The sequence below is a fragment of the Choloepus didactylus genome, chromosome 14, assembly GCF_015220235.1.
Source record: "Choloepus didactylus isolate mChoDid1 chromosome 14, mChoDid1.pri, whole genome shotgun sequence".
NCBI lineage: Eukaryota > Metazoa > Chordata > Mammalia > Pilosa > Megalonychidae > Choloepus > Choloepus didactylus.
Genome location: NC_051320.1, coordinates 76,156,053 through 76,179,645, shown reverse-complemented (window position 1 = coordinate 76,179,645; position 23,593 = coordinate 76,156,053). Strand labels below are relative to the sequence as shown.

General features: G+C 42.8%; 1 protein-coding gene across 1 annotated transcript in view; it reads right to left on the bottom strand.

Moving 5' to 3' along the window:
* The window catches only part of DEPTOR (DEP domain containing MTOR interacting protein), a 160,955-nt gene that overhangs the window by 5,032 nt on the left and 132,330 nt on the right, over positions 1 to 23,593 (bottom strand). The gene's annotated exons all lie outside the window — the stretch shown is intronic.

Here is a 23,593-nt window from a genome sequence, read left to right as displayed (position 1 = left end):
TAGGGTCCTGGCTTTTCATAGATCTTTAAAAACTATCAGGCAAGTTTTTTCTTAAAACAATCAACCCTATGCAGCTGACAACTTCAATTCAACAATTCCCAAGGAACTACACTTTTTCTGGGAGATAATGTAATATAATGGAAAAAGCATTTGTTTTGATGTTTTAATGTTGGGTTCAAATTCTAATTCAGCAACTTACTAGCTTAAGCTTGGTATTTCAATTTCTGAGCTCCATTTCCCTTAGATAGGGATAGTGATGATATCATCATCATCATCCTCATCCCTACATTATAAGATTATGGTAAGAATTAACGGTGTTAAGGTATACAAAGCTTCTGCTACATTGTTCAATATATTCTGTTACCACTCATATATAGGAAGTATATATATTAATAATATATGAAGACCCTCTGGCCTGGTGTTACCAGGATAGTCATCTTTTATGCCTACCCTTCCTGCACGATTATGAATACTCCCCAAGTGTCCCAGTTGAGAGGATAAATTCCACACATTTCCCTTCCTCCCATCCTCACGACAATGGATGAAACCAACAAAGTGCAGCATTTATACTAATCAAGAGGCACTTAAGTCTGAAAAAGGATAGAAAATTGCAATAAAATAAAAATCATCATTCAGTAATGAGCAGCCACTCTGGATATGTTGTGCTGGGCCTGATCATGATCCCCACAGACTGCCCCAAATGGAGGGACTGCTCTTGGGGTTGGTGGTGGTATTAAAGGCTGGGTACTTTCTATTTAGCTGCCATAAAATAACAATTGTGTGTCTGACATGAGTGGCTTGTTTATGTCACTCAAATAGAAAAGTGGTGACATGCAGATCTCAAGCTGTCTGATGCATCTAATTAGCAAAACAAAACCAAACAGAATGTGAGTACACACAATGCCTGGCACAATTAGGCACTCGCAATAGGGAGAATAATACCACCCCCTCCCCCAAAGAGATCCACACACTAGTTCTTGGAACCTGTGACTATGTTAATTTACATGGCCAAGAGGAATTAAGGTCACAAGTAGAATTATGACTGTTAATAAGCCGGTCTTAAAATAAGGGGATTATCCTGGATTATCCAGGTGGGTCCAATGTAATAAGAAGGGTCCTTATAAAAGGGAGGCAAGAAAATCAAAGGCAAAAATAGGAGATGTGACAACAGAAGAAAGAGGTTGGAGTGATGCAAAGAAAGGGCCATGGGCCAAGGAAAGTAAGTGGTCTCTAGAAGCTGTAAAAGAAAAGGAAATGGATTCTCCATGGAAGCCTCCAGAAGAAACCAGCTCTGCCAACACCGTGATTTAACCTTCTGACCTCCAATGCTGTAAGATAGATTTGTTTTCTTTTAAGCCACTGTGTGTGGTAATTGGTGACAGCAGTGATAAGAAACTAATAAAGTGTGCAATGAATATTTGTTGTTGAATGAAGAATGTATAAGCAAAAAAGCATAATTAGAATTGAGCCTGAAGAGTTTCTTGCTCCTTACAAATTATCCTGTCTCTTACTGGACAAATAAGAAAATAAAAAGGAGAAAAGAAGGAAAAACAAAGAGGGAAGAAGGGAGAGAAGATGGGGAAAGGTAGAAAAGTTGGTTGAGTCTTAGCTGAGATTAATGATGCCTCCCAAAACATTTGTTCTCATGGTCATGAAGCTTTAACAATAATGCCTGAGTAATTAATATGTGCACATGCTCCCAATTATTAGTAACTGATTTAGGGCTGACAACTCAATCTCACGATGAGGAAAATACTGAAGTGCTTTGGAAAACCACCATTTACTTTTATTGTCTCTGAATAAGTAACACTATTACTCAACCACTGTTTTAAGTCTAAAAATACCTACTCATTTCTTACATACACCAAAATTGGAATGTATTAGAAGGGCAACTCTGTATCCATAGAAAAGACATGGGATTTGGCATCTAAAGGTGTGGATTTAAGTGCTAGGCCACTGAGCTGGATGACCTCAAGCAAGCCATTTCTCCTCTCTGTCTCCATGCCATTGTTTCTAAGATATGGTTAGGTAAAAATGTTTATCCTCCCAGATTCAACTTAGATAATGTGTTTAAAATCTTTTGCAAATATCAAGCACTACACCAATGCCAGGTTCTAGTAACTCCTTTCCCTTTAAAAATAGTTACTTCCTTCATGGCCAGAGGCAAAAAACCAAATGGAAAGTGGACAGTGGCGAACAGAGTGCTATGTACTCAATAAACACTCACTATTGTCATAAACCTCAGTATTTTCCACTCCCCAACTACACTGCCATGGCTTCACTTTACACAGGAGACCACTGTTTCTCCTTTCCCATTTCACCAAATCTGTCCTCATGGATTCTGGGCACACCTTGTGCAAAATCAGCAGTTCTCAACCATGGTTTAGGTCATAGGAACTGTAACTGAGGTCATAACTAGCAGATCATAATCAGTTTTGAAGTAGGCCACGAGCAATTTGCAGGACAATTTAGCACTAATTTAGTGAAGACATTAGGTTGTGCTTTGTTTTTCCTGCTGCAGCAGCCAAAGAGAGAAACTCCCCCCACACAGAGCACAGACCTGGGCCCTTTTTGCCTACAAAGGCAGGACAGACCTGTGTTGCCAAATGAGAAGGCAGCAGTTGCCAGACGGGCCCACTCTGAAGTTAACCCTTCACAGATTCCCAGAGATCAGATGTGACAACCAGAGATCTCTCAGGGATCACAGTCAGCATTAGTCTCACCCACAATTGTGTTTTGATGGTCTACATCATCTTCGTTTATTTTAGTTCAGCAACATTTAAAAATTAGTAAATTGTCACATAAAAATTCATATTCTCCAGAACAATCTAAAGATCTGTTCACCCGGGTCTGGATGGCCACTTGGTAACGGCAGGCTGGGGCTGAGTAGGGGCTGCCCTTTCTAGATGGGGCACGTAGTCTCTCATTTGCCCAAATCCTCACCACCTCCTGTTTTTCGTACACCTAGCTGACAGGGCTTTGGGTTTGTGATCCCTGATGGGGAGCCACTGGAGGGAAACAGCTGAAAGGAGACTGAGTGCTTCAAGAGCTGAAGTGACATAAATCTCTATCAACTTATGAAAGGGGAAATAAAATATGGTGTATTCATACAAAAGAATATTACTTGGCAGTAAAAATGAACTGCTGATACATGCTACAATATGGGTGAATATGGAAAACAGGATGCTAAGTGAAAGAAGCTAGTCAATACAGACTGGATACTGCCTGATTCCATTTATATGAAATGTCCAGAATAAGCAGATCCATAAAGAGAGATAATGGTGGTTGCCTAGGGCTGGGGAGGTTGGGGGGAAATTGGAGTGATTACTAATTCCCGTTATGATGGGAATGTTCTAAAATTGATTGCGGTGACGGTTGTACAACTCTGTGAAGATAGTAAAAACCACTAAATTGTATACTTGAAACTGGTGAATTTTAAGGTTGTGAATTATATATATCTCAATACAGCTGTTATTAAACAATAATGATAAAAAGAACTGAAAGGAAAGGAAAAGGAGCCTGATGCAGGAGTGGGCACATCTGGAACAAGAGTTGCAGGGTTGGTTCAAAGAGTGGGGTCTTGTGTACCTCGAGGGCTGTGTGCTTTGGAGGCTGGGCATTCAGTGATCTTCGCTGAGGACCAAAGTCCAGGGTATTCAGGGGTGGCAGAAAGGGGCAGCCGGCAGGGGCGGCTGAGCGAGGATCGGCGTCAGTAATAATGAACACTGGTCAAAGTCCACTCTATTTGACTGCCTGGACCCCGGGATGGGGGTAAGGAGTCTATAATCCCAAAGGGGAAAAGCATGGGGAAAGGGCTCCAAAATGAGCTGATATTGGATTTGTCATCAACCTTGGTGAGAGGCCACTTGAACTGAATTTAATTTTAGAAAAATTTTAAAAAGGTCATCTCTTGTATTTGGTTTATACACATAAACACACACACACGCATTTCTCAAATACCAGTCTATGACTGACTTAGATTCTAAAGTCAGGCCAACTCAAGGCTTCCCTAGGCATAATGACAATTGTATTTCCTTGTATCTCCACATTCTCTCCTGAGAAGCAGAGGACAAGAATGGGGTTGGAGCAAGTGCCCTGTGCATCGCTCAGATCCCACAGTCCTTACCTGTGCTGCCACCAGAGCTCAAGATCCCAAGATCATGGGAAGAGGCTCCGTCACAGATGTAATGGGAGGAGAAGGCTAAGGAATCTTGTACCAGCCAGTGTGTGGGGAACGTCAATAAAATAAAGATTTAAATAACACAAGTCCCTACCTTCATAAAACTTACAACTGAGTTTAGGAAGAAAAATTTCACAGGTGGGATTGTTTCCAAAGCAGTAGGCCAACCTCTCAACAAATTCTGTCATATATTGAAAAACATATTCTCTTCTAGGCACAAATTCAGATACCTTACATGCTTTATTTAAAAATCCTCCCAATAGCCATATGGTGAAATCTGTTGGGTTTTGACCATCCAACTGCCATTTTGCTAAAAGCAACTTGATGTTTTTTTGGGTATCACCTTTTCCCTACCACGGGGCCATGTGGATGGGAAGCCAATCGAGGTGACCTCCTCCCCTGAATCTCCACATGACCAATCATGTGGCCAATCAGCCTCTGTGTTGTGGACCATTGAGTCTGGAGCTGAGTAATGAAGGAGGAGAAGTCCATTTGCTCTAGTACTTAAATCCCCAGACATGCCCTGGCTCTTGTCCTTTACCAAGTGTAGTTCTCTAGACTTCCGTTTGATTCTCTTACTTACTTGATATCCTTCCAAACAAATTCTTTTTGTTTTTCCATCTTATGTTATCTAGAGCCGGTTTCTGTCATTGGCAACCCATGATCCCCAACAAAATTCTTATTAAAAAACTGAATCTCAGAGGTGTTAAATTACTTGTTTAAGGTCACACAGCTCTGTCACGTCTGGAATTTGAAATCTAGCCTCTAGATTCTATGGCCCTACATAAATACCAGTTTATAAAGTGCAATATGTACATGCACGTTTGGAGGAATGCAGAGAATAGTAGAAGGCAAAAGTTTTTTTCTCTTTTACTGTTAATTAAACAGTCTGGGTTCACTCATTTTTAGTACTGATATTTAAGCTCCTCCAACTTCAAAAGAAAGTTTTTACTCTATTAAGTTTGGGTTGCTTTTTGTGTCACTTAAACTTCTCAACAATACATAATCTTAGACACTCATTTCAACCTTTTTCCCTGGATAAGGCAAAAAACCAAACCAATCCAAAACAAAAACAACTTTCAAAACATTTATCATGCTTGTACTCGAAGTAGTATTTTTAGAGTCAGGCTGTTCGGAAAGACGTCATCTCTCCCTAAGTGGTCCCCAAAACTGTTGTGGTTCCAGCAGTTTCAATGTCCTGCTACTAAAATGTGCAAAATGATCTACAAGAAGTGCAGGTATTACCATGCCATGTATTCAGTTAGAAGGAATTTCCAATTAGCATTTTTGGTACACTATGTTCTGCAAATCAACACATATTATGAGTAACCACAGGAAGCACACAGCCTGGGGAAAAATGATTTCTCTGTTATATTACAAAGCACACAGGCACAAGCAGACTACTCTGAATAGCACTACCTTAAGTATAGATTACCTGCTGTATTAGTTAGGGTTCTCTAGGGAAACAGAATCAATGAGTGATATCTATGACTATAAATTTATAAAAGTGACTCAAGCAACTGTGGGTATGCATGAGTCCAAATTCTGTAGGGCAGTCAACAAACTGTCAACTCCAAGGAAGATGTCCGATGAACTCCTCAGGAAACGCTTCACTAGGCAACCAAAGAAGAAGTGAAGGTCCTCTATCTGTCTGGCTTATAACTCTTCAACTGATTAATTGGATTAAATCCAGCCAATTGCATTCTCTCATTGTGGAAGACATGCCCTTTGGTGAGTCATTAGTCACAGCTGCAGTCAATTGACTGATGATTTAATAAACTAGCCTTTTGGTTTATTACCAGGCATAAACGTCCTCACAGCAATTGTTAGGCCAGTGTTGGCTTGACCAGACAGTTGGGTACTATCTATCACCTGGCCAAGTTGACACATGAACCTAACTATCACAGTCCACCCCTTGTCCACTTGGCAGTTATACACATCACCTAAAACCATACTTTATCTCTAAGAAGATAACAATAACAGACATATATTTTGCCCAACAATACTCTGCTGTGCAGCATACAACTGGAAATGCACTAAATCTCTCCAGAATGGGGTGCAAGTCCTTGGGTGACATTAGCTCTTAAAATTGATTTCCTTTAGCTTAAATACAGCAAAATGAACAGTACGGGTTATGCCGTATGATAAGGGGATAAGACAGAGAACAAAGCAAAGATATTTGCTTTACAGACAAATACAAACATAATCATAACAAAACAAGGAGGAATTATTCATGCCATCATAGTCCTCATTTCTGTAAACTGGTCAGGTGGCTGTAGTTCATATTTATCACTACCTTCTTCAACTACCCATTCCATGTTCCCTTTACCCTCAGCAAGCACTTCAGCTGGCTGTGGTTCTTTGCCTGGTGGGGTGACCCAAATATTAATTCCTGAAGTTTCTTGGCCCTTGGTAGTCCTGCCTGGATTGGGTTGTTGCAGCTTTCCATTCACTTTAATCACAGGGCATGGTAATACTAAGAGACGCCCTAGGGGATCTCCTGTATTCCAGGAAAACTCTTCTTTACTTCCATTGTGTAGTTGCAGTGCTATTTCCCCTTGATAGTCAGGATCAATCACCCCAGCCAGTACAGTAATCTCCTTCCTTGCTTGTTGATTCAGAGGCATAAGAAGACCAAAGTGGCCAGGTGGCAGTCTTAACTTCTAGTTCAATGGGATTATTGTTGAGTTTCCTGGTGGAAGCACTCCTCCTTTTGGAACCAAGACCTGTAGACTAGCAGAGCTTAAACTTGCAGGGACAGCAAGCAAAAATTTACCTAGTGGATCACTAGGAGTGATAGTGAGTGGTGCCACTCCTGTTTCCACCCCTTGATTCCTGGACCCATGAATCCTGGCTATGGGAGAAACAGCACCATAGAGTGGATGCTGATTCAGAGCATACACAGCCTCCTGGAGAACACTGCCCCAGCCCTGCAAGGTATTGCCACCTAGTTGGCGCCATAATTGAGTCTTCAACAGGCCATTCCACTGTTCTATCAACCCAGCTGCCTCTGGATGATGGGAAACATGGTAAGACCATAGAATTCCATGAGCATGTGCCCATTCCCTCACTTCATTTGCTGTGAAGTGGATTCCTTGGTCTGAAGCAATGCTGTGTGGAATACCATGATGGTGGATAAGGCATTCTGTAAGTCTACAGATGGTAGTTTTGGCAGAAGCATGTCGTGCAGGGAAGGCACACCCATATCCGGAGTATGTGTCTATTCCAGTAAGAACAAATCACTGCCCCTTCCATAATGGAAGTGGTCCAATGTAATCAACCTGTCACCAAGTAGCAGGCTGATCACCTTGGGGAATGGCGCCATATTGGGGACTGAGTGTGGGTCTCTGCTGCTGGCAGATTGGACACTCAGCAGTCGCTGTGGCCAGGTCAGCCTTCGTGAGTGGAAGTCCATGTTGCTGAGCCCATGCATAATCTCCATCTCTACCAACATGACCACTTTGTTCATGAGCCCATTGGGCAATGACAGGGGTTGCTGGGGAAAGAGGCTGATTGGTATCCACCAAACAGATCATTTTTTCCACTTGGTTATTAAAATCTTCTTCTGCTGAAGTCACCCTCTGGTGAGCATTCACATGGGACACAAATATCTTCACGTTTTTTTACCCACTCAGAAAGGTCTATCCACATAACCCTTCCCCAGACTTCTTTGTCACCAATCTTCCAATCGTGTTCCTTCCAAGTCCCTGACTATCCAGCCAAACCACTAGCAACAGCCCAGGAATCAGTATACAAACGCACCTCTGGCCAGCTCTCCTTCCAAGCAAAGTGAACAACCAGGTGCACTGCTCAAAGTTCTGCCCACTGGGGGGATTTACCCTCACCACTGTCCTTCAGGGACATCCCAGAAAGGGGCTGCAGGGCTGCAGCTGTCCACTTTTGGGTGGTGCCTGCATATCGTGCAGAACCATCTGTAAACCAGGCCCTAGTTTTCTCTTTCTCAGTCAACTGATTGTAAGGAACTCCCCAAGATGCCATAGCTGTGGGCTGGGAAAGAGAAGGTAAGGTGGAAGGAGTGGGGGCCATGGGCATTTGGGCTACTTCCTCATGTAACTTGTACCTTCAGGACCTGCTTGAGCTCTATCTCGTATATACCATTTCCATTTTATGATGGAGTGCTGCTATGCACGCCCAACTTTATGGCTTGATGGGTCAGACAATATCCAGCTCATGATAGGTAACTCAGGTCTCGTAGTAACTTGGTGGCCCATGGTTAAGCGTTCTGTCTCTACTAAGGCCCAGTAGCAGGCCAACAGCTGTTTCTCAAATGGAGAGTAGTTATCTGCAGAGGATGGTAAGGCTTTACTCCAAAATCCTAAGGGCCTGCATTGTGATTCTCCTATAGGAGCCTGCCAAAGGCTCCAAACAGCATCTCTATTTGCCACTGACACTTCCAGCACCATTGGGTCAGCTGGATCATATAGTCCAAGTGGTAGAGCAGCTTGCATAGCAGCCTGGACCTGTTGCAGAGCCTCATCTTGTTCTGGTCCCCACTCAAAACTAGAAGCTTTTCTGGTCACTCAGTAAATGGGCTGGAGTAGCACACCTAAATGAGGAATATGTTGTCTCCAAAATTCAAAGAGGCCAACTAAGTGTTGGGCTTCTTTTTTGGTCATAGAAGGAGCCAGACGCAACAGCTTATCCTTGACCTTAGGAGGAATATCTCGACAGGCCCCATACCACTGGACATGTAGAAATTTTACTGAGGTGGAAGGCCCCTGTATTTTTTGTTGGATTTATCTCCCATCCTCTGCCACACAAATACCTTACCAACAAATCTAGAGTAGTTGCTACTTCTTGCTCACTCGGTCCAATCAACATGATATCATCAATATAATGGACCAATGTGATGTCTTGTGGGAGGGAGAAATGATCAAGATCCCTGCGGACAATATTATGACATAGGGCTGGAGAGTTGATATAACCCTGAGGTAGCACAGTGAATGTTAACTGCTGGCCTTGCCAGCTGAATGCAAACTGTTTCTGGTGGTCCTTACTGACAGCAATTGAGAAAAAAGCATTTGCCAGATCAATAGCTGCATACCAGGTACCAGGGGATGTGTTGATTTGCTTAAGCAATGATACCACATCTGGAACAGCAGCTGCAATTGGAGTCACCACCTGGTTAAGCTTACAATAATCCACTGTCATCCTCCAAGACCCATCTGTTTTCTGCACAGGCCAAATAGGAGAGTTGAATGGGGATGTGGTGGGAATCACCACCCCTGCATCCTTCAAGTCCTTCAGAGTGGCATTAATCTCTGCAATCCCTCTAGGAATCTGGTATTGCTTCTGGCATTTCAACCTCTGGTAATGCCAGCCACCTTTTGATCCATGTTTCAGCCAACCACCCAAACAAACTGTTAACACCCTTTTTAACCCCTCGAGCTACAACACTGAATGCACAATCTCTGCTTAGTGGGCCCATATCAGTAAATTCAGCCAGATCCAACCTTATATTCCTTCCACCATTATCCACACCCTTAATATCCATTCCCACACATATTCCCCTGGTTTCTGTCTGTATATGTTGGAAAACTCATACAGTTCTTTTGGAGTATAGCGTACTGCTTCATGGGTCACACTTTGTACCTCACCCTTCGGGGCCTGTTGGGACTTTAGTCTAGTTATAGGTCTTGAAGCAAAGACTGGTGGTGGGGGTGGGTCATGAAAAGAGTTAGAATTATCCCTCCAGCCATTTACCTCAGGACATTCTGTTGCATTTTCATCTCTTAAAAGAGGATTAATCTCTCCATACAGAGTAGTGAGGGCTGCTTCCTCAGGGGAGGTGATTACAGGATTAGCAGGCACTGAAGGGTTAATCTCTTTAGGTGGGGGTTGGGTGGCAGGCTCCTTAGGGCAGACTGGAGGTGGGGAAGCTGTTTCCTCAGGACAGCCCTCTACAGGTAAATCTAATAATGACTCAGCAGAATCCAGGGTTCCAATGTCCTCACTGCCCTTATTATCAATCCATATGTCCCCATCCCAAGTTTCCGGATCCCATTCTTTTCCAGTCAATGCCTTTACTTTAACAGCAGACACCCTGAGAGGTTGAGATTTTAGTTTACCTTGTAAATCTGCTACTCACACAATGAGAGTCTGCGTCTGGTTTTCAGAAACCTCAAGTCTGCAGGCACAGGAAATAAGATTTTCTTTCAGGGCACATGCAGAAAACTTTATGTCTGTCATACGGCATTTAAGTTTTGGATTTGAAGACTTTAGCTCATCCCTTTCTCTTACAACTGTATCCAAAGTATCTAAGAGCAGCCGGCCAACATCATTATACCTCTTAATTCTGCAAAACTCTGTGAAGGTGTTGAAAACACTGTCACCCAGAGCCTTGCTTCGTACTAGAGTATGATCAGGAGAATCAAACGGTGCTATTTTGCATATCTCCTTTGCCAACTCATGCCATGGACTGTCAGTGCCCTCTTGATTATTGGAAATAGAATCATTAGTGCCTTTGAGTCTAATCAGGGTAGAAAACAAATTATAAAAGCCCATTTTAAGATTCTGTTTCTCAAGAACCACTCCCAGTACCAAGTTGTATTAATTAGGGTTCTCTTGGGAAACAGGATCAATGAGAGATATCTATGACTATAAATTTATAAAAGTGACTCATGCAACTGTGGGTATGCACGAGTCCAAATTCTGTAGAGCAGTCAGCAAACTGTCAACTCCAAGAAAGATGTCCGATGAACTCCTCAGGAAACGAACCAGCAACTTCGATGAACTCCTCAGGAAACGCTTCCCTGAGCAGCCAAAGAAGAAGTGAAGGTCCTCTATCTGTCTGGCTTATAAGTCTTCAACTGATTAATTGGATTAAATCCAGCCAATTGCATTCTCTCATTGTGGAAGACAAGCCCTTTGGTGAGTCATCAGTCACAGCTGCAGTCAACTGACTGATGATTTAACAAACCAGCCTGTCGGTTTATTACCAGCCACAAATGTCCTCACGGCAATTGTTAGGCCAGTGTTTGCTTAACCAGACAGCTGGGTACTATCTATCACCTGGCCGAGTTGACATATGAACCTAACCATCACACCTGCTAATGGGGAGGACTTAGCTCCCATCCACAGGGGTAATGATATACTTTTCTTCTGCTTACATTTATCTTGATCAGATCTGTTTTCCAGGATTTGATCACAATTCTCTCATTTGATCAGTATCTTTGAAAAGAAATTAATCATGAGCTCATGTAGCTGTTCTGTAACTCATCTTCTATGGGGAGGTAGTGCCTTAACTTTCAAAGGAAGAATCTGAAGGATATCCTCCTTAATGAAAAGGAAGAACAAAACCTTCAGAAGTCATAGTGATGGTAAATGATGTCTCTGAGCAAGTAGGCAGTGGAGGCAAGTCCTGAAACCCATAGATGGCCCTGAAAGAGTTAACAGGAAGAGGTGGGCAAGTTTCAGGGTGTGGCCAGGTTGGAGTAAATGCTGGGGCTGAACTCCAGCCTCCCTCCTGAGAGGAAACCAGAGCAACTGCATTGTCTTTCCTCTAATTCCTCTTCCTCCACCAGTCCTGGCAGATGTAGGAGAACCCTCCGGACAGACTGGGTGCATGTGGGATTGTGCAACTGCACACCTCTTCTTGCCTAGCTGGAGTCCCACCACAAATATTCGATTGCTTCTTCCAAGGTGGGAGTGAGGCTGCAGAGAAACATTACCCCTGTGATTAATAAGTGTCTTCCCACTGCCGTGGTAATCTACATTTACCAAGAAACTTGCATCCCTGAAATTGCTGCATGGTTGTGAATTACATGCTGCCTTATCTCTCTGTATTTTTTCTTTCTGATCTAGAAGGGGAAAGGATTAGAGGGAGTGAGGCTGCTTAAGGCTTTCCTTGACTGTAAGAGAAAACAGGTATCAGGAATTTAGCAAGACAGATGTGTTCCAGGGGTCATCTTGATTAACCTTCCATCAAAAATGGGATTCTCTTCTACAAATCCCTGCAAGGAACTCAACTGTCTTCTCTTGAATATTTCTTAGGACAGGAATCGCACCAATTCATGAGGAAACCTTTTTTGGGCAAGTTGCATTTTAGAAGTTCCAGCTATGCACTCATTTAACATTATTTAAGACACTTTCACCGTTCAGTTGCTTAAATGCAAAGCACACCCAAATATAAAACAGAGACTCTCAAACTGTAAGCAAACATGAGCCAGCTTTGGGAGCTAGTTGAAAATGTGAATTCTCAGGCCTTCACCAAGACCCATGGAATCAGACTCTCTGGGTGAAGTCGAAGAATCTGCATTTTCATTGAGCATATCAGGTGATTCTGATACAGCATTTAGTTGAGAAAAATTGCTATAAAATATCCATCTGAATCCAGATGATCATCATTATCACTACCATCATTATTCAGGGAAGAAAATGATGGGGAGATGGAAGGGGGCAATTTTATTCCTTTAAAATTTTAAAATTTTAATCTTTACATCTGGTCCAGCCCTGGTAGGGATATATGGTATCTTGTCTTCAACCAGAGTTCAAATAATCATGTTTATTTCATATCCTGGAGGATAAGGAGGAAGGTCCCTCTCACGGAGACACCTCCTCTCCTCTGCTAGAGCCACACCAGGATGCAATGAGAGGGTGAAGAGTAATGACCCCTGGATGAAGCGTTTAAAGAGTCTAATAGGAAAGACATAATAATATGAATTGAAGTTGTATAATTACCCTTGGTAACAATAGAACCCACAAAGGTGTATATCCAGAATACCAAAGAACCCCTACAAACAGACCACTCCATTAGAAAATGTTCTAGACATCTGCACAGGAACTTTACAGAAGAAGTTATCCCAATGGCTAATAAATATATGAAAACATGTTCCATTTCATTAGCTATCAGAGGAATGCAAATAAAAGCCACAATAAGACACCACACCATACCCAACACCATGGCTAAAATTAAAGAGACTGACAATATCAAGTGTTGATAAGAATGTGGAGCTACAGGGACCCTCATACGCTGCAGGTGAGAGAGTTAACTTGTACAAACATTTCAGAAAACTGGTAGTATATATACTAAAACTGAAGGTACGCATAACTTATGACCCAGCAATTCCACTCCTAGGTATGTACTCAATACCATGATTATAACGTGATTACTTTATATCAAGTTCAAAAGACAACTAATCTATGGTGTTAGAATTCCTGGGTGGTGGTTACACAAGTAGTTCACTTTGTAATAATTTGAGCTGTGCATAAATAACTTGTGCATTTTCTATATAACTCAATAAAAATGATTTTTAACTCCCTCCTTTGCAATTTACCAGTTGTGTGACTCTGGGTTAAGTTATAAATTCTGAGTTATACTTTCCTCAAGTTGATTATGAAGATCAGATCTGATAAGTACTAAGCCTAGTGTTTAACACCTGTGAATGTTAAACAAATGCTGTTTTTTCTCTTCTCTCCCTCTTCCTGCACAATCCCTCCCTTCCCAAACAACCCAATGAATGTAGATTGTGGAAAGGAAGGCAAATGATTGCATGGATTCACACCCAGGAAAGCCAACTTGGGTTCTGGTTTGGGAAACAGAAATAGATATTGAGTCGTGGAGTTAATTCATTAGGAGCAAAAATGATATAAACAGTGTGAGGAGAGAGAATCTGTCCTAATCCAAGATTACCCCACAAGACAGAGAATCTGAGAACCACTGTAAACAATCAGCATAATTTAAAAGTAAGCAGAGGAGTCAGATTCAGTTAAGGAATCTCTGTTCTCATGCACAAAGTATTCACATTAATAAAATTGCTACAGCACCGAGCAGTTGTACAGCATAGCTGGACTTACTGATGGTCCACGACCAAAATATTATACAGAAGCATAAACTCTGTCAAGATTTTTTATGAGTTCCTTGCATCTCTAGAATGCTTTAGGTTAAAAAAATGTTCACATTCAGCCAGGATACTGCTTGGGCCGCTACAGCAATAAATAAGTTGTGAGGAGCTGTCTGTGTTTGCTGCATGACAGCCCTGACAGAAGCACTCTGTTCTTGGTGGGGAGGGGGAGGAAAATTTGCAGCTGTATGATTAGCTCCATAAATCTCTCCACAAAATATGCAACTGGCTGGAGAGTGAATGGCGTGGTGGGAGGCAGAGGGAGGAGGCAGAGATCCAGTTCTTAGACAACACAGGGTTCTCTCTCCAGAGAATTACAGTCCTCTTCTGAGTTTTATGCACATTAAGCATACTACATGGCTACGTGGTATCCCCAAAGAACAGACTGCACCATTGGCCTTGAAGGAAAGCCAACCATATGTAAGAATGACTTTCTTTCACATTAAAACAACAACAAAAAAGCAGCACTACAGCATTTTTGTTTCAAATTGAGAAACCCAAAGTGCCTGCTGGTCCCAGGCAGAATCTGCCTCCTTCCAACCCAAATCAGCCATAGGTCTGTTTCAAACCCAGGATGGACCTTGGCTCACTCGGCTCAGCTGGATGGGTCAAGTAGGGGGGATCGTGACACACGCAAAAGAGAGGGAGATGGGGGAACCCTTGTTCAGTCCATAGACTTTGGATTCCCAGCAGGTTAGGGCAAAAATTTGCCTTCCTAGGGATTCTCTAAGAGATGTAGATTAAGTTGAATGGAGGATTTCTGGCCCACACTGGTAATTACCTTCCCACAGTCAGCTCATGATTATGCTAGGACCACTTCCAAGGTCTGTCTGTACCAAGGATAGCCAGCACGCTCTCTACCTGATGTTTTTCCAAGGTTATAAGAAGTGTCGAGTACTGAAGAGAAACAACATGCACACACCATTAACCACCAGACTCAGTGGACTTCCTTTACTACTGTAGGAATGGAGTTAGTAGGATGGGGACCTGTATACCATAGGGGATAGGCAAATCCTCACTTCTACAACCCCAGACAAAACTTATACTGGCTTGTAGTTATAAAGGTTGCAAAAACTTCAACAACTTCAGATACCAACTGCAAATATTGCCATAGCTGAATTCTATTCCATTCCTCCAGCCCATTCCATTCCATTCCAACCCATTCCGACTACCGAGAGTTAGGCCAGACTCCACAGGTTAAGGGCCACCCTCCATGTGATTGTCCTGCAGGTTCCAGTTGCAAGCTCAGAGGCCCAGGCCACCTGCACAGAACCCATTGAAAGTGCCATACTTGCAATTATAGTTTCATTATAGTAAAAGGATACAAATAAGTCAAAAGTGGAGACTTGTAGGGTGAGGTGTGGGAGGGTCTCAAAAGCAAGTTCACTCTCCCAGCACAGCAATGTCATTATCAATCGTGGAAGCTCCTCCCAGCTCTAAGTAAGTGTCTCAGGTTGATCTGGGGTCTCATTACATAGTCCCACATGGTTGAACTCAACCTCCAGCCCCCAGCCCCTCCTAGAGTCAGAAAGGTTGGATGATAGGAGTGGGTTGGCCTTTCTGTTGTGGCCAGGCCCGACTCTATGATTACAGGTGTGGCTGGCCCCACCATGTCATCTCATTAGCACATGATCCATGAGGTGTGGTTCCGGGCCCACCAGGCACCCGTACCATGGGAAATTCCAAAGATTCAGCATTTACCTCCCAGGAACTGGGGACAAAGACCAGCCAAGTTTTTCATTTTACTACAATTGTGGATAACATTAAGTTCTTTAGTATTAACCAAAATTGAGAACTAGTATTAACCAAAATAGGAAATAGATTCTCAGCACATATATCCACTCCCACAGGACCATGGGTCAACTCCCATGAAAGCTTAGACTAAGAGGAAAGAGGCTCTACAAGGTTACACTTTCTCCCTGACCCCAAACTCTTTCCTCCACAAAAATATTTTACCCAATTAGTTGTTTGGATTTAGAATTTTTATTAGCCACTTAACACCCAGAAAGTAATTCAACTTTTTTTCTGGATTAGGATAAAATGAAAAATTAGTATACCCCAAATTTTAAATGAGATAGATTACTAAACACGGTGTAGTACCTTAAGCTCATTCAAAGGCAACTGATTTCATTATAACTTTGTTTTCATCAATGCAATGCACTTTTTCATATATTATTTCACTCATAAGGGGTGGTCTGTAGTGTGATGGTGATATTATCTAGCATCTAGGGGGAGCCAAAAGCCACACACACACACACACACTCCAACTCCCAAGGTGGTGCTGCTCCGATCAGGGCTAAGAACAAAATGCACGTGTATTTGTGTGTGTGCACACATCGGTATGTTTTGCAGACACACATGGGTGCACCATTTAGTTGGTAGAGTTTTGGTGGGAAAAGGATTATAAATAGGCCTGGATATAGAGCAACCTCTCTTTGGGTGAGAGCTGACCTATGCATCCTTAGACATCCTTTGCTGGCTTCATGGTGCTACATGCACCAGGGTGGGAAGCCAGGCAGCTGGCTAGCTCTAGTCCCATGGGGGGAATCCCTTCCTTTTTCTACCAGCACGTGGAGTTACATGCAGGACCAAGCAAGCTGCGGGCCAGGGAAAAGGGGCTGCCAACCGAGCTACCCAGGACTGTCTGTGATAAATAACTTGTGCTAAAGGATCAAGAGAGTACTCCACACTCATTTGTCTAAAGATTGGGATAAAGACTCATTTAGCAATAAAAAGTGGGTTTGGCCCGGTGTATCATCTTACATATCATATCATTTTGAGGAGCTTAGCACAGCAGTCATGGGGAACTGTATGGATTTGGAGATTGGGTATCTGTGCTGGTTTGAATGTATTATGTCCCCCAGAAAAAGCCATGTTCTTTGATGCAATCTTGTGGGGCAGACATAATAGTGGGGATTAAGTTGGAATGTTTGGATTAGGTTGTTTGCATGGAGATGCGCCCCACCCAGCTGTAGATGATAACTGATGGGATATTTCCATGGAGGCGTGGCCCCACCCATTCAGGATGGGCCTTGATCAGTGGAGCCATATAAACGTGCTGACTCAAAGAGAAAAAAAGTCAGTGCAGCTGTGAGTGACATTTTGAAGAGGAGCAAGCTTGCTAGAGAGGAATGTCCTGGGAGAAAGCCATTTTGAAACCAGAACTTTGGAGCAGACGCCAGCCGCGTGCCTTCCCAGCTAACAGAGGTTGTCCGGACACCATTGGCCATCCTTCAGTGAAGGTACCCAATTACTGATGTGTTACCTTGGATACTTTATGGCCTTAAGACTGTAACTGTGTAGCCAAATAAACCCCCTTTTTATAAAAGCCAATTCATCTCTGATGTTTTGCATTCCGCAGCATTAGCAAACTAGAACAGTATCCCTCCAATATCTCCATTCGTAGAGAAACTCCTAACCTCTGGAAGAGTTGATAACATATATTACCAATATTAGCTGGATGGAGAAGCATAGACCAGAAAACTAAAATAATTTGAGCACATTTAAGGAATAACAAGATATAATAGTTGCATAACCAGAGGCTATGACTCAAACTCTTTCAGCTTCAAAAATAAAACTGATATTCAGCTCATAGGGCTGTTACAAAGATCAGAGGAGAAAATAAATATTAAGCAACTAGTATAGTGCCCAGAATGATACTCAACAAATATTGGTTCTTTGCCTTCCTCCATCCCTGTAGAACACATGAGATATTAAATTACATTAAGTGTCCCATGCTCTAGACCAGCTTCCACATCTGTGAATGTTTACTTTGAAAACTAAACCACAGGATCTTAGCCAGGACCAAACTCTTTGCTTAGACTTTTTGCAAGAAAGTGATTAATTTATAGGCTAACCCTGGAAAATTTACTGTTCCATTGTGGGCATTCAAAAATGCTTCCAGAAAGTTTTCCAGACAGTTATATCCAGCCTGCTCATATTTCTTCTGTCTCTTTTCTAAGAGTTTATACAAACCATATTGGGCAAATAACTAGAGTTTGCTACAAGTTCTTTTTAGAGGTTTGGAGAGAAAAGACTGAAGAGAGGGCTCGTATCTTAAACACTTAAACCTCATACTGAGGACATTTTATGGGGCAGCTATTGGGGAAAAACATGAATATAAATTAAGTAGTTGGTGCTTTGTGGTGTCAACTCTGCCAAACTAGAATTACATTTTGCAGATTCCCTTCCCTGTACAGTTCCAGGTTAGAGTTGGCCCCAGGGGAAATAAGCATAATATCTGGAAGGTGGAAGTGAAGTAGCAACCATCACTTGTGGCTGTCATGGTTAGGTGCAGTGAGAGATGGATGCAGAGGTACTGGAGGTTTCCAGCTTGCCCTTGCGCTCCCCTGCTCCACATTCAGCTCCCTTTGTGATTGACAGCCCTGCTGTCCAATGGGGACCTCAGGCCCCCCACCAGCGGTGAGACCCGAGCCTCCCATAGATTTCTTCACCAGCTTCCCTTGTGGTCCCACTCCAGAACCTTCAGGAATGAAAGCTTAGGTCACCTAATCAAGAATGAAGGTTTGAGAACCATAAGCAACTGAGGTGCTTGCTGAGGGTCCAGGGAATATGGAATGAGTAGGGGAAAAAGGAAGTTACTAATACAGAGACAGGGCTGCTGATGAGTTACAACTTGTTCTCACTCTCCCCTGAGGTGAGAGATAGTTGGAAAATGTGCCAGTAGTTTCCAGCTTGTCCTCACTCTCCCCCAACTGCCAGCTCTGCTAACCCACAGAAATCCCAGCCCCACCACCAGGCCTTCTAGAAGAGTAACTGGAACAAGTCACCCTGGCTTGAGACAGAGGATGAAAGAGCCAGAACTGAAGTTATAGTTGTGGGATCTAAAATAGGAGGAAAATTGGAAGCTGCCTGTACAGACAGTGCTGGGAGGGGTGAGGGGAGGCTGCTGAGGAGGCGAGAGAGCTCGGGGTCTCAAGCCTGGCTACCTGGAAGAATAACTGTGGCAATGACAGAAAGGGGTGTTAACAGGAGAAGCAAGTTTAAAGCAAAGATGAGTTTGGACCTGGAGATATTACCAGGTTGCTGAGATAGGCAGGCCCTGGTGTCCATGATGAGATGGAACAGGCCTGGAGCCTGAAGAGAGCGTGGGTGGGGAGTGGCTTTGGGGTCTTCCACAGAATTGATGGGTGAAGGGCATGGCCATTTTACCACATCCAGTGGTATACAAACGTCTATTTTTCTCCAGTTATTTCCCTCCAATTTCTCCAAGATCAGAAACTGTGGAAGAGAATGGATTTCTGACTCTCCCACAGAGACTGAGGCATGCAAGTTTGTTCTCCACCTTCCAGACTAAGGCCAAGGCAAGAGATTGTCAGGAATCTCCAGGCTTACGGAGACCTGTTCTGTGCCTGGTCCTGAGGACACTAGCTACATGGAGGGGAACTTGATCTCATGAACCCCACTGTGGGTCCGTGCAGGCAGCCACCATCCTGGAACACAGTCATTAGAGTCCCGTGGTCCACAAGGGCTACCCAGCTGGTCACACGTGGCCATCACAAAGGAGCCTTCCCTCCTGGGTGAAGTGGGACTCTGTGGCCCTCTGAATGCAGACTGCTGGCAATCGTACTTTCCCTACTCCAGCAAGCAAGCCCTATTTAAAACCGTGCTCGGTGAACTTTCCATAAATCAGCACATGCTTCTGCCAAATCTGAAGAAGGGGAACAAAAGTAAACATTTTCTCTCAGCAGAGAAAACATCCATATTTTATATTTTAAAACTAAAGCCCCTAAGTATATTTGAATTAATAAGAAATTGTTCTCCTTCACCTAGCATTAAAATTTGCCAGAGTGTATTTCCAGACTTTCAGATGAATCCTTTTCTGTAAAAACCTTCTACTCCTCCAAAAGAACAGGGTGTAGCGGAACCTTCCAGGGTACAAGACCACAGCTGTTCACCAGCAGCCTCACCATCAAACGGGGATGGAACCTCATCCTCAAATTCCATCTCCGGGTGCAAGCCACGCAAACTGCATTTTACACTGAATGCCACATGGCACAGCTGTAATGATCAAATGTAATTAAGATAACGACATGAGCAGTATGGATCATAAAAACACTTACTCAGATTTGGGGACTGCTGCTTTGCTTGCTTTGCTCCACACACATTTTGACATCAAGCGGAGCTAATAAATTTCCAAATGTGCTTGTAACTGATACTCTGCAAGGAAATACTTCAATCCTGAAAGTACACCATCCAAACGCCTTCACGATATATTTCAAAAACAAATCAGAACACCACCTCCCGTTTGAATTTGAGACACGAAAATCAGTGCAGGCCTTCATTCAACAACATAAAGGTTTCTGCAGCACTGCACCAGTCTTCTAGGAGGTCTGGGACAGTCTTTCTCACCATCGGCTGCACAGTAAGATCAGCTGGGGAGTTTTCAAAGAGCTTCTGATGTCTCTGCCTCACCCCAGACCAACTGAGTCCAAATCTCTGGGTATTTTTTTAGGAGTTTTCCAGGTGATTCTGATGTATAGCGAGGGGTGGCAAACACTGGCCTGGGCATTTTCTCAAGGATCTCCATGTCCTTGCTAAGTCTTGTTTTAAACAAGAGGATTATAGTCAAGCCCAGTAACCCCAAATGGGATTCATGGCATAGGAAAATCTGAAATTTATTCTTAACTTGGCTCTGAATAACGTACTTGGGTCTTGATTCTCTTCTGGGTAAAACAGAGCTAATATTCCTTAATCACCTCTATTTCAGGAAGTTGTGGGAATACAATGAGAAAGGTGCAGCCCCTGACACTTGTAATACACATGTCATTGTTGTTATTTAAAACAGTTGATTATAGTGTAAAATCAAAACAGCCCAGGTCATATTAGTTGCTGAAATGATTGTGATGGTAGGGGTGGGGTAGAGGAGGGATGGAAATAATAGAAATAGAGGGCTTAACAGGCCAGGCATTGAAGAGGGTCTATTACATGAATCTCATTTAACAACATGGTCCCAAGCGAGCAGAACTTGCTGATCGCATTTGACCCTGGATAAGGCATTTCACTTTTGTGAAAAGGCCTTAATTTTCCTTACTATAAAGTGAAGAGGTTAGACTGGGGGATTCTCATCTTGGGGTCCATGAACAACATTAAGCTGTGTGCAAAAATGTGATACACCACACACATCCACACACACACACACCTGTTTTCCTGGACGAAGGCCACAGCTTTCATCAGATTCTGCCAAAGAGGCACATGCCCACCACCCCAGCCCTTTGCCTCACCAAATATTAAGAACCAAAGGAATCTTTTCAGTTCTAAGTTTCTGATTATTGGTAGTGGAAATAACACTTTCAAAACTCAAAAGACATTTATAAATGGGCAAATTTCAAACACATTTTTGACAAAATTCTCTTTACCCAAATATATTTTCATTTATAAAGCTACTCAATGCAAAATCCTACATAAGAGCCAAGAATAAAAGCAGAGCTTTTATTCCATTGCTTTATGCTTTAAGCATTATTAACGGCTTCCTTCACCTCCTGAAGCCAAACTGGTTTGAAGGCGATCTCAGAAGACCTGCAAGATCCACACCAGCCATAGGACCTGCTCGGGTCCTGCCAGTCTGGAGGTCTTCTGTAGATCCTGACCTCTGGCTCCATGGAGGTACTGATGGAAGAAGTATATTTGTGCTTGAGGCCCAAGGACAAATGGGGTAGAAAACAAAGTCTTAGGGCAAAGAGAGACCAGTCCAAAGACAGGACCTCAGCCAGTAGAAAAATCTGAACCAGTGTCAGATAAAGTGCAGATACTCAAGCCCAGAGGGGAACAAGGTGATCCTCAGTCCAGACTTTGCTTTAAAAGGCAGCCACCTTAGACCATGAAGTGACCGTGGGAACGGGAGCCGAGCAAAGTGGTAGGAGACACATATCAGTTCTGGACTGCCTTCTTTCAAGTTTTTACATGACAAAAGAAGTACTTGTCTTAGCACTAGTTTTGGAGGATTTTATGTCACTCATAAATGAACCCAATCATAACTAATAAACAGTCTAAAGCTATGGAATCTTCTGTAAGTTGCATACCAGAGGAAATAGTAAAGACACATTTATCTTTACTTTCCAAGATTGGATTGGTTATGGATAAATTCCAGGAGTATGGTTTTGGAAGGAAAGGTATAGCTTTGCTTGGATGAACTTTGAATTTCTCCCAGGTATAGGTCAGTCTAGGGCGGTCCCTGACTTCACATTTGGGGACAGTCTTAAGATTACATGGTTTTCCAGAGGGGTCACAGGATTTGGCCTCACAACAGAGTAACCTCATCTACTGAGGCCTTAGGGGATCCCAAGCCTGTCCATTTCTCGGTATTCACTTTTCTTTCTATCTCCAGGGATCCGGCACGAAGACAGCCAGTGTTAACACCCACAGCAGATTAATCTAGGAGCAGCACAGGATTATACTAAGATGTTTCCACAACTTGCCATTTCTTTGCTTTGTAAAAGAGGACTTTTTCCAAAGCTGGGAATAAAAATGTTTAGTTTCAGCTAAATATTAAACAAGCTTAGCAGAAAGCAAAAACAAACCCACTGATTTGAGCGGGGCTGGGGCTTGAGGCAATAACAACATTCATTGATTCTAAGATGCATATTTCAATGACCTTGACATCAGGACATGGCTTACAATCAATGTACCTTATATTTGATGAGAAACCAAGGTTTAGCATTTCTAAGACTAGAGTGATTGAATTGGAGTTGGACTCTAGTAAGGCAGAGGTGGGTGATTACACAGACTCTGCCCCCCTTCAGCTATTGTTTTTTCCTTTCTGTTTTGTATTTGTAAATATAAACTTAATTGAGCAACAGTCAGAACTAAGAATAATACAATAATAATTATAATAAGCAATACAATAAATGACACCTATAAACATTTTTTGAGTGCTTATCATGAATTGGCTACCATTTACTCATGACTATTATAATCCTCACTTTAAGGTGAAGAAACTAAGGCTTAGATAAGGGTTAAAATAATTATCCTGGGTCCTTTAGAAGTGGTGAAGCTGGAACTCAAACCCATGGTGTCTGACACGTAAGTCAGAGCTCTTAATCTTACGACCTAGTGCCACTCGCAAACTAGAAACTTGAGCCTTGGTGAACATGGGAATGAGCCACAAGATAAAGGGAATGTAATGGGTCAGATGAAGAGGAATGAGAATGATTGCCCAGGAGAAGTCAGAGATGCTTCTGGGAGAATACTGAAAGCAAGGGAACAGAGAGTGTTAGGGATAGGGTTCCTGTGAGCAAAGATGAAACCAGATAAAATCAGTCAGAAAGGAACTGGTGTCTTCAGAATCCACCTCTGGCAGTGGCTTTCTAGATTAGGTTAGAAACAAAAAAGAACTCAAGAAATCTCAGACTTATTTGACAAGCTGGATAAAGCTTGTAAATGCCTCTCAGAGACGTGCCCCACGTACATGCTGAGGGGAAGGAAGGGGGGACAAAGTGCCTGACTTGACACAAGGTGCTCTGCCCACATTGCTTCCTTTAATCCTTCACTAACCCTGTGAGGAAGTCACCAAATGCCCTCACTGAAGAGA